The sequence below is a fragment of the Narcine bancroftii genome, chromosome 3, assembly GCF_036971445.1.
Source record: "Narcine bancroftii isolate sNarBan1 chromosome 3, sNarBan1.hap1, whole genome shotgun sequence".
NCBI classification, from domain to species: Eukaryota; Metazoa; Chordata; class Chondrichthyes; order Torpediniformes; family Narcinidae; genus Narcine; species Narcine bancroftii.
Window position 1 is genome coordinate 69163595 of NC_091471.1, and position 12388 is coordinate 69175982.

Sequence of the window (12388 nt, forward strand, 5' to 3'; positions counted from 1 at the left end):
GTGTAGGAGGTCGTTTCCTGGATGTTTTCATAGACCCTCGTGGATACCATGTGTTATATAGAGAATTTAGGTTAAAATGACTTAAGTTAAAATGTGATGATTAATCATAAAAAGGGAAGCCAGAACGGACAGGGAGCTTACTAGCAGCCAAGGACAAAAGGTTCAGCTGAATATGTTATTTTAAACCTATCTTTTCATGGTCATAGTGAGAGACATGCAGGAGACAAAAGATTGATAAGAAGGGTGAGAAACAGAATTTAGTGTATGTAGAGTTCACAGCGTACGTAACGAACGTGATAATTAAAAATGCAGTTATACTTAGAATGCTTTTGTAATACTAACCAATTAAAACAGTATTAATAAGAAGGGGAAGGGCAAACAATAAGGGTATAAAAATCAATGCACTGTATGTATCGGGGCTTAACTGGTGAGAAGCCAGTTGAGTCCAACTCTGCAGACTTGTAAATAAAGCTTGTCGTGTCATCAGTTTTAAAGAGACTCATGTGTGAGAAGTTTTATTTCTGACACCATGGACATCAGGACTAATAGCTCGTTTGTGTCTTCCTCCATGATGGGGTCTGATCACTGCAGGTATGCCTTGAAGCACCTCACCCAGTGCCTAAAGTCACTCTGGGCAGTAGCTGACTGCGGGTCAATGCTGAAGCATTCTGGTCACAGCATTCACTCCATCCATTGAAATTTTTGCTAATAAAATTGTAGCGCGCCGAATGACTCAAAGACTTGTTGACTCAGACCAAGGTTTTTAATTAGCAAAAGACGGGAACATATTACATTGAGGTCGACCAGTCCAGACTGATCTGGGTCTGATTAGGAGCATCCCTTTATGACCTGCCAGTGGGTGTGGCTACGGCTCTCAGCCAATCACTATTAATATATGTAAATATATACAAATATATACATTGGTGGTAGTATCCTGTACTATCACAGGTATGCAGGCAAAGTGCATGATGGGAAACTTGTTACCACTCCAGCTGAGACAAGAGAGAACCCTGAATGTTTAAAGCGTAAATTTAGAGAAAAGTGACAATGGAAAGGGACAAATTCAACATGAGAGACCAAAAGCCTGGTGAGACGATACTTTTTAAAAATCCTCATGATTTAAAAATCATGAGGAAAACCTGCAATTTTGGCACACTTCGCAACAAACTAATTAAAAACAGAATGGTCTGTGGCATTTACGTCAATCATTTGTGGAAGGTGCTCTTGCAAGACAGCGAACTAACACTAGCAAAGTCAATTGCAATGTGCTTGGTTTATGAAACTACCGAGGCTGGCATCTCCACAACAGCAGGCCACAAGCATCGTCGCAACACAGGTGGGTCCAGTGAGCAGACAGTGGAAGGAGGCCACCCCACACCCAGGACAGGATGTGGCAATTGCGGAGACCACATGCTGAGAAGGGAGATGTGCCCAGCATTTGGCTAGCAGTGCTGGAACTGTGGAAAGTGCTGCAGATCCAGGCAGCAGACCACTAAATGGACAAGACCCAGGAGGAACATCGACCATTTGGAACTGGAGCAGAGAGTGAGCAACGACGATGATGAGTACTACGTTGGTGGGCTCATCAGGAGAATGGCAGCCAACCCAGCAGAAATCCGGATTAGAGGTAACAACGAGATGTTTGTATCCATGGAAGTCAATGGATAGATGGGCGAGATGAAAGTCACTGAGGAGATTTAACCGTACATCAAGGCTACAAACCTAGTGGATTTTGGAGGCAGCAGAATCCAGACCAATGGCACGGCATGGCTGCCATGTTTCATACAAGGATGGCTCCATGTGCTAACCTTCTTCATGGTCTGCGAGGACGCCATGCCTTTGCTAGGCCTTAGTGCATGGATGGACATAGTGCTTGTTTCATTCAGCACAGAGGTCCATCAGTTAAGCCCAACTGAGGACAATTTCTCACACAAAATCTTTTCTGAGTATGGTGAACATTTCAAAGATGATCCGTGGAGGCTGCCGGTGAAATACTCCATGTGGCTCAATCCAGGGGTAAGACCCGAAGTGCATCTGGTGCACCATATTCCAGTAGCAATGAAGGATAAAGTCAAGGCCAAGCTGGACAGAATGCAGGACTTGGGCATCGTCGCTCTAGTCTCGGAACTAACCGATTGGGTATCCTCTATGGTGACCGCCAAGAAAAAAGATGGACAGGAAATCCAAATTTGTATTAATCCACAGGACCTCAATGCGGCCCTAAAAAGACCACATTACCCCATGCACACTACTTGGGCAAGTTCATCCCCAACTCCAGTGAACTGATGGCCCCACTCAGACAATTGACTCATAGAGATGTTGAATTGATCTGGCACAAACAACAACAAAATGCCTTCCATGCCCTTAAGAAACATGACTTGCCCTCCAGTCCTCACCTACTATGATGTACATAGATTGGTGATGCTGACCTGTGTCGCCTCACAGTATAGGCTAGGGCAGCATGCCTGCAGGACGGGTGGCATACACTTCCAAATTACTTACAGACACAGAAACAAGGTTCGCTCAGATTGAAAAAGAGCTACTGGCGGTGGTTTTCACCTGCTTGAAATTCAATGATTATGTCTATGGCAGGCCGGTCACCATAGAAGAAACCAACTACTTATCGCTGGTGACCATAATATACAAGCCAATTCACGCAGCGCTGGAAAAACTGCAGCATAGGATGCTCAGGCTCCAGAAATACCACATTACCCTTGTACACAAATGCGGCAAAGAAATGCACTTAGCCAATGCTTTATCGCAGGATCCCAGAAAATGCACGGTCCACAGGTTGAGAAAGAGGACACTTTCAATGTGATGATGGTAACCCAAATATCCTCAGCCCAGATGGATGAACTAAGATAGCACACAGCAGAAAACACAACCCTATACATCCTGGGCACCTTCATTAAGGGTGGCTGGCTGGCCAAGCAGTGCAGCCTGCTGCCAGCAGTGCAATCCTTCTCTCCTGACTGTGACAAACAGCTTATAGATCATGAAAGGCCAAAGGGCAGTCATCTCGAGCACACTGCAGAATACGTACGTGGAGATCCTGCACAGAGGGCACTCTGGCGCAGAAGTGATGAAACACAGAGTGAGGGACATTGTCTTCTGGCCAGGTATGACAGAGAACATAGGTGAAGAGGTACATTCCTGTTCGTTGTGCAACAGTACCAAGCCACACCAGCAGAGAGAGCTACTGCAGCTACTGCGGCCTTCATCACCAAACTAAAACATTACTTTTCAGTACATGGGGCACCCAAAACACTTCTCTTGGACAATGGCAGACAGTTTACCAGTCAGAGGTTCCACGACTTTGTGACAGCATGGGATTTCATCACATTACCAGCAGCCCAGAGCACCCACAATCAAATGGGCTGGCTGAAAGAGTGGTGAGAAGTGCCAAGAAACTAATGGAAAAGTCCCATGGAGAGAAACAGACGTCTTCCTCAGCCTACTCAACTTAAGAAATGTCCCTTGCAATACCACCCTGGGCTTGTCATGCAATGGTTAATGTCGAGGCAGGCCAGGACTACCCTGTCAGTGGCAAGGAGACTTCTGAAACCCTAACCAAAGGACCCCTAGGATGTCAAGGCCCAGCTGCTAAACAGAAGGGTGGTACAAAAGAAAAGTTACAATAAACCCAGCCATCCACTTGTGCCATTGACCAAATGGCAAATTCTTTGGATGCAGATGCCATAAGGTTACAGCCACCCGGGTATAGTGGAAACAAGCTGCCAGGAACCTAGATCATACCTGGTTTGTTCAAGGGGGAAAATATGCAGGAGCAACAGATGACACATCCTCCCAGTAAAAGACCCACCCCCCCCCCCATCTCAAACCAACCCAGACAAATTGGCATTCTTGGATTTGGAACGTGAGCCTGGAATTGACGGGATCTCCCCTGGTAACCAGAGGAGATGTGATGGACGACACTATGGACAGTAGAGAAAATTAGGCCAAGGTACCCCAAGCCTCCACATCAACAGACGGCTTTTGCAAAATGCATGCAAAATACGGGGACTGAACTGAGTTGACTGTATATATATTGTTGCAGGGGGTAACTCAAGAAAGGGCATGTAGACAGCCACTGGTATTGCTTGCTCTGCTCCTGATGCTGTCATGTTTGGTCGTGCGGAGCAGACCCCCCCCCCCCCTGTGGGCTCTCTCTCCCTCTACCCTTGTTTGTCATGTTTGGTTGTGCGGAGCAGACCCCCCCCCCCCCCCCGTGGGCTCTCTCTCCCTCTACCCTTGTTTGTCATGTTTGGTTGTGCGGAGCAGACCCCCCCCCTGTGGGCTCTCTCTCCCTCTACCCTTGTTTGTCATGTTTGGTTGTGTGGAGCAGACCCCCCCCCCCCGTGGGCTCTCTCTCCCTCTACCCTTGTTTGTCATGTTAGGTTGTGCGGAGCAGACCCCCCCCCCCGTGGGCTCTCTCTCCCTCTACCCTTGTTTGTCATGTTTGGTTGTGCGGAGCAGACCCCCCCCCCCCTGTGGGCTCTCTCTCCCTCTACCCTTGTTTGTCATGTTTGGTTGTGCGGAGCAGACCCCCCCCCTCCCCCTGTGGGCTCTCTCTCCCTCTACCCTTGTTTGTCATGTTTGGTTGTGCGGAGCAGACACCTCTGTGGGCTCTCTCTCCCTCTATCCTTGTTTGTCATGTTTGGTTGCGCGGAGCAGACACCTCTGTGGGCTCTCTCTCCCTCTACCCTTGTTTGTCATGTTCGGTTGCGCGGAGCAGACACCTCTGTGGGCTCTCTCTCCCTCTACCCTTGTTTGTCATGTTTGGTTGTGCGGGGAAGACACCTCTGTGGGCTCTCTCTTCCTCTACCCTTATTTGTCATGTTTGGTTGTGCGGAGCAGACACCTCTATGGGCTCTCTCTCCCTCTATCCTTGTTTGTCATGTTTGGTTATGCTTATTAAAGTCTTTTGTTTGGTTTACCCCACCCGCCGACTTGACTCATTATAAAGCACACAATAATGATCATGCACCATCAATAATCGCAAAAGACTGAAGTTGTGAAATTGATCGGCTTTTATTAACTAGAGACTGGTACAACCATCAACCTCATTGACTGATCAAGTCACACTGGGTAGGCTCGGTCTTGGGTGGCATGTCCAGCCAGTAACAGCCAATCATGGCATAACAGTGGTTTACCATATTCACCCCTCCTTTTTAAGAAGGATCCTGTGGGGTGAGAAGAAAAGAAAATGAAACAGATATATATATATATACATTTTATGGAGTAAATCTGTCAGGGGGTCTCCTTTGCTGACATGGTAATGGTTGGGGTGCCCTGAGCAGCTTGAGGGATCAATCTGTCATCACCGGTTACAGTTTATTGGGGTGGTGGGGAGACAGGTGAAGGGATAAGGGAGTGTGGTGCTGGTGCATCATAGGTAATAACAGAAGCCAGGGGTGGAGAGTAGTCAGCTGCAGGCTCAGGGACCCCTAAGGTAGTAGTGGGGGGAGGAGAGTGTCTGTTGTTGGTCAGTGGTGATTGGAGGGGTGCCCAATGGAGCCAGATCCCAGATCTAGATTGTGTCCTCATGCCCATCAGGGAAGACAACATAGGCAAACTGGAAGTTAACGTGGAGAAGGCAGACCCTCTCAACCACTGGATCAGTCTTAGATTGCCTGCCTTGTTTTCAAAGCAATACCAGTCCTGGGGAGATAAGCCAGCCGGGCAGTGTAGACCCTGACTCAGACTTCCTGGGGAAACCAAACATCTGTTCATGAGGAGTGTTGTTAGTGGCCATACATAAAAGTGACTGGATGGAGTGGAGTGCATCTGGGAGGACTTCTTGCCATTGGGAGATGGGGAAGCCCCGTAACCTCAGTGACAGGAGGATGTTTTCCAGACCATGGCATTCTCCCTTTCCACTTGGCCATTCCCTCGAGGGTTGTAGCTGATGGTCCTGCTTGTGGCAATGCCCCTAGCCAGCAGGTACTGTCGCACCTCATCGCTCATGAATGAGGTCCCTGGTCGCTGTGGATGAAGCTGAGGTACCCAAAGAGTGTATAAAGACTGTGTGGAGGGGCTTGATAACTGTATGTGTGGTCATGGCCTGGCACAGGATGGCAAGGGGGAAACTAGTCAATGATTGTAAGGAAGTAGATATTCCATTTGGAGTGGAAGGGCCCTTGAAATCAATGCTTAGGCACTTGAAGGGGTGGGTAACTTTGATCAGGAGCACCTTGTCCAGTTGGTAGAATTGTGGTTTGCATTTGGCGCAGACCTGGCAGTTTTTAGTCATTGACCATAATTCCTCAGTGGCGTATGGTAGGTTCCAAGCTTTAATAAAATGGAAAAGCTTGTTCACTCCGGGGTGACAGAGGTTATTATGGAGGGTCTGCAGTCTGTCCATTTGGATACTGGCACGTCCCATGGGATAGAACAGTTGGGGGCTCATTAAGCTTGCCCGGCCGGTAGAGGATGTCGTAGTTGTAAGCGGACAGTTTGATTCTCCACCTGAGGATCTTATCGTTCTTGATTTTACTCATATGCTTATTATTAAACATAAATATGACCACTTGGTGATCTGTGAGGAGGATGAATCATTTTGCAGTGAGGTAGTGCCTCCAGTGGCACATGGCCTCCACAATGGTCTGGGTCTCCCTTTCGACTGAAGAATGGTGAAAAAGCAACAGGTCTTCCCGCTTGGATGAGTGTGGCAGACAGGGCAAAGTTAGACCCATTGCTCCCCACTTGGAACAGTGTGAACTTGTCTATGGCATGCATGGTTGCCTTGGTGATGTTATCCTTGAGATAGTTAAATGGAGCTTGGGCCTGTACAGGCAGGGGAAACATGGAGGCTTTGACCAATGGTCGAACCATGTCCGCATAGTTAGGAAACCATTGAGCCTATTATGAGAAGAACCCGAGGTATCTTCAATGCTTTGTGAGTGTTTGGGATCAGGGCCAATGACACCGTTCTTGTCTATGCAGACGAGGATGACGAGTTGTGCTGTCTGGAACACACATTTGTCCTCATTGTAAGGTTCAGGAGTTTTGTTGACTGGAGGAATTTATGGAGATTTGCATTGTGATTATGCAGGTTGTGGCTACAGATGGTCACATTATCAACGTGTGGGAAAATGACCTGCAGTTTATAGTGAGCCACAATGCGGTCCACCACCCGATTGGTGACACTGAAAGGGACCCAGAGGAAGTGATTGCGGCAGTCATCCGCCTTGAATGCAGTATACTGGCGGTCCTCTGGGTGGATTGTGAGCTGGTGATACGCCGACTTCAGGTAAATCATGGAGAATACCCAATATTGCGCAATCTGGCTGACCTTATCAGATATGCGGGGAAGGGGGTATGCATCAAGCTGTGCGAACCAACTATAATCGATGATCATCTATTCTTTTCGCCGTTCTTTACCACAACCACTTGTGCCCTCCAAGGGCTATTGCTGTCCTCAATTATACCCTCGCCCAACAAATGCTGAACCTCCAATTTAATGAATATTTTGTCTGCGGCAAAATACCATCTGCTCCTGGTGGCTACCAGCTTGTAGTCGGAGGTAAGGTTGGCAAACCGCAAGGGGAGGGGCTCAACCTTGAGAGTCGAGAAGCCACAGGTTGCATGCAGAGAACTGCATGTGTGAACTGTTCCTTGCAAACGGGGAGGGGGGGGGTGAATGGGGCCCATCGAATTTCAATATAACTTTCAGAATATGGCATTGAAAGTCCAGCCCCAGTAGCAAGGGGGCACAAATTTATGACATGATGCATAACCTGAAATGTTTTTAGACTATTTCGCCAATGGTCAGGGTCATTACGCAGGACCCATGGATGGCCACCGCATGGGATTTGGACGCAAGTGATATCTTGTATTTGGTAGGCCATACCTTAAGGGATAGGTGCTTAGCGGTATATGGGTGAATAAAACTTTCTGAATTCCAGCTATCAAATAAACAGTTCGTAACATGGCATGGTCCATCAAGGACCTGGTGAATTTGTGTGGTTCCTCTTGATTCAGGCTGATGGAGGCCAGTATAGACTCGTTATCTGAGTCCGATGAGTGTTCACGATACCAAGATGGCTGCGTTCAATGTTCCTTCCTGGTGCCATATGACTAAAAAGATGGTGTTTGCTGCACGGCCCAAGGTGGTGGCCCCATGACTCGCACATGGAGAATTGTCAATTGCGCTGTCCGGAGTGGCAACTGTCTGCTCATGGTGCTGCTAGGTTTCATAGATTGGACTGGCACACTTTGGCTTAATGTCCTTTTTTCCTGCACCTAGTGCATCTCACCTCCTTGGCAGGGCAGCATTTCCTCGGTGCTTACCCTGCTTGCAGAAGCTGCATTTAGGATGATCATCCACAACAGTGGCTGAGGTCTGGTCACTAGAGGAGTGGGATGGTGTCAGTGACCAGTCGCTCATGGCACAGAAAGATCCTCCATCCCAAGATACCAGCACCCGCGGTGACTAAGAGGAGGCCGAATAATCATCTGAGTTTTGGAGGGCCACCTCCAGCATCTCTGTCAGTTCAGCTGTCCTCTGTAGATCAAGTACTTTTTGTTCCAGGGGTCTCTGCCTTATGTACCTGGAGTGGATGTCAGCTATGTAAGCATCCCAGATGAGATCTTCAGTGTTCTGAATGGACATCATGGCCTTGCAGTCAAAGGCTCTGCATAGGTTCAGGAGGGCCCGCAGGTACTCAGCGCTTGACTCACAGGTCGCTGCTCTTTAGTGGTCAGGAGGTGCCTGGCATAGACCTCATTTAACCTCCTGCAATACTGGGCCTTCAATATCTCCATGGCCGTGATGTATGATCAGGCATCGATGATCATCAGGAATGCCAGGGGTCCAACTCGCGAGAAGAGGATCTTCAATCAATTTTCATACATGGTGACAACGTCCGCGGCCACCATCAGAAATTCTTCAAAACAGCATAGCCAGAGTTTGAATGTGTTCAGAGTGTCAGATGATCGAAGGTCTATGTTGAGCTTCTTGGCTTTCAGGTATTGTTCCATCTTTCTTGAAAATATATAGTTAATAAAACTGATGCACTATCAATAATCACAAAAGACTGAAGTTGTGAAACTCATTGGCTTTTATTACCTGTAGAATAGGACAGCCGTCCACCTCATTGAATGAGAAAGGCAGAATGAAGGGGAGCATGCAAAGGGCTGAGAGTAGGATCGGTCTAGGGAGGTGTATACAGCCGGCAGCAGCCAATCATAACATAACAGTGGTTCACCACCATTTCATTTGCAAGGAATGCCATGTTTATGGAAAGCAAACATTACACATCTATCTTCAGCAAGATAAAACTCCCAGAAATTATCCACATAAGGGTGGTAAATAGGATCAGTATGGATGAGTGTAGTGCAAATAAAAGCTCTCACAGCTGGAGGGAGAACAAATCCTACTATTAGCTTATAACTATGGGTAAGGTTTCACAGTGGTTTTCAGAAGGTTTTTGGGTTTAGGTGGAAAACTAGGGTTATATGTGAGCAGATGGGGGAGGAGCCAGGAGGTGGTTCCATCCATCAACACAATACCCTACCAGTAAATCCCAGTTCACTGCCTTCACCCCTTCCTGTAGAATTCAGGGTCTGTGAATGAAGACAGAGAACATGGGTTCAGAAAAAAAAAGCTGAAATATATACAGTTATTTACAAATTTACAGATTTAAGGAGCCCGGGGGTATGGAGATCCTGGTGGTCTCCTGGTCCCCTTGTGAGGGAGGAGAGGTGGGCTGGGTTTCCCACTCAATGGTGAAGGGGGAAGCACTTTTCTCCTGAACCGGATCCCCTGAAGCCCTGTCAGAGCACTTGAGGCAATGGACCCTCTGTTCTGGTGGGTGCCACGTCCCTGATGGGGGCGGTGTCCTCCACGCCATCCAGGTACTCCACATATATGTACGTGGGATTTGTGTAGAACAGTTTTACCCTTTCCACTGGTCTTTCTTCTTCTCACGTGCTTCCTGAGAAGGACTGGACCAGGAGTGGCGAGCCAGGTTGGGAGTGTAGTTCCTGATGCCAACCTTCTTTTGAAATGGAATAGTAGTTCGTGAGGAGTAGCGTTGGTCATGATACATAGTAGCGAACGGATGAAATGGAGCACCATAGGGAGGACTTCCTGTCAGCGTGAGTCTGGAAGGCCTTTCGGCTTCAGGGTCAGTTTGACAGTCTTCTTTCCTGACTCGAGCAGCCGCTGCCTCAGGAACCTTGAGTGGACCCCCACAACTACAGTGTCCTGGATCTGTTCTTCCTCACGAATGCAGCCTGTAGCCACTTCATACTTTAACTTCTTGACAAGCGTCCACAGATCCAGCAGGTAGTAATCGATGGTCTCTCCTGGCCATTGGCAGTGCAGAGCGAATCAGTGCCTCACTGACACCTCATTTTTTAACTTCAGGAACCTAGCTTTCAAAGCCTCATTGACAGCATCATATGTAGAGCAGTCCCTGATGACTGCATACCCTTTCGTTCCTACCCTCAAAATGAGTGCAAACCTCCTGAGTTCATTGGTGTGGAAGATGTCTCTGGTTGCATTCAGGTAGGCCTGGAAATAGTCTAGCCAGTACATGAACTCCTCAGCCATGTTGAGGGACAGAGGGTCTATCAACAGCATACCTGGCTTGATTAGCGCTTCCATCATTTAGGGAATAAGCTAATAAAATTGTAGCGTGAATGAAAGCTCTCACGACTGGAGGGAGAACAAATGCTTTTATTAGCTTATAACTATGGGTAGGGTTTCACAGTAGTCTTCAGAAGGGTTCTGGGTTTAAGCGGGAAACCAGGGTTACATGTGAGCCAATGGGGGTGGTGACAGCCATCAACACAACACACTAGTAGTGAATCCCAGTTAACTGCAATGGACAGTTGATGGTCAGTGTGGATAGGGTAGAAAGGGGGGTGGGGGAAAGACTAGTTTTCAATTACTCTAAAATGTCATGACACAAAGTTATAGTAGTGAGCAACTACATCTAACAGGTAATTCCTGACTTTTATTCCTAATGTCAAAGAATGGGCAAAAGATATGAAATATTGATAGTATAGGGAAATCAAAGTTAATATCTTCACTCAAAGGATTTGGGTCTTTAAGATCATGAATAAAAATGAGAAAGTGAGAATATTTTCACTTCAAATGAAGGTCAAAATTAGACACTAGGAAGAGATCCTCAATATTCGTTCAAAGACAAATTCAGGTGAATTTTCATAGCACGGTGCAGCTAAAATTGAATTGCTTGGGGCAAAGTTTTTTTTTCTTTTATTGTCCCTGTGCTCCATAATTTTAAATTTGTAATCAAACAATTCATATGTAATTAAAGTGCACATTCCAGGTTTTATTCAAAGTTATTTATATACATTTAGCTTTAACCATGTAGAAATTACACACTTTTTATACATAGTCCCCTCATTTCAGGACACCATGATGTTTGGGACATTTAGCTCCACAGGTGTTTGTGATTACTCAGGTATGTTTAATCGCTTCATCGGTGCAGGTATGACAGAACTAGGTTTGCTTCTTAGCTTTTCATCACCTTTGGAGTCTGTAGTTGCCATTTTTCAACATGGAGACCAGAGTTGTGCCAATGAAAGTCAAAGTAGCCATTACTAGGGTGATAAACAGGATTAAAACAATAAGAGACATTGCCCAAACTTTAGGATTACCAAAATCAACTGTTTGAAACATCATTAAGAAGAACAAGTGTATGGTGAGCTCAGTAATCACACACAGAAGGATTCTCGTCGTCATGAAGAAAACTCCCCAAACATATGTGCAACAGATCAGAAATATTTTTCAGGAGGCAGATATGGATGTGTCAATAGATTTCATTAAGAGAAATACAGAGGCAAAACTGCAAGATGCAAACCATGGCAAAGGTAAAATGCTTTAAATTTGGGTAGTTTTATAGACCTCCACACTTTGCTCTTGCCATCATTCAGATACAAGTTAATCTTGGTTTCATCTTTCCACAAGACCTTTTTTCCTGAATTCTGCAGGCTCTTTTAAATAGTTCTTGGCAAACTGTAATCTGGCCATCCTGATTCTGTGGCAAACTAGTGGTTTTCATCTTGAGGTGCACCCTCTGTATTTCTAATCATGAAGCCTTCTGTGGACAATAGTCATCAACAGATCTGCACCTGCCTCCTCGAGTGTTTCTGATCTGTTGGACATAGGTTTGGGATTTTCCTTTATTATGAAGAGAATTCTCCTGTCATCATACCTGTCCCTTTGTGATTACTGAGCTCTCTTCTTAATGATGTTCCAAACTGTTGGTTTTGGTATCCTAAGGTTTTGGTGATGTCTCTTACTGTTTTATTCTTGTTTATCAGCCTCAAAATGGCTTATTTGACTTTCATTGGCACAAGTCTAGTCTTCATTTTGAAAACTGGCATCTTGAGTCTCCAAAGATGATAAAAAGCT

The 12388-nt window shown here is 46.4% G+C and overlaps 1 long non-coding RNA gene across 1 annotated transcript in view; it reads left to right on the forward strand.

The window, feature by feature from the left end:
• LOC138757236 (uncharacterized) overlaps positions 1 to 12388 on the forward strand; it is a 39622-nt gene that overhangs the window by 1248 nt on the left and 25986 nt on the right. The window lies entirely within an intron of this gene.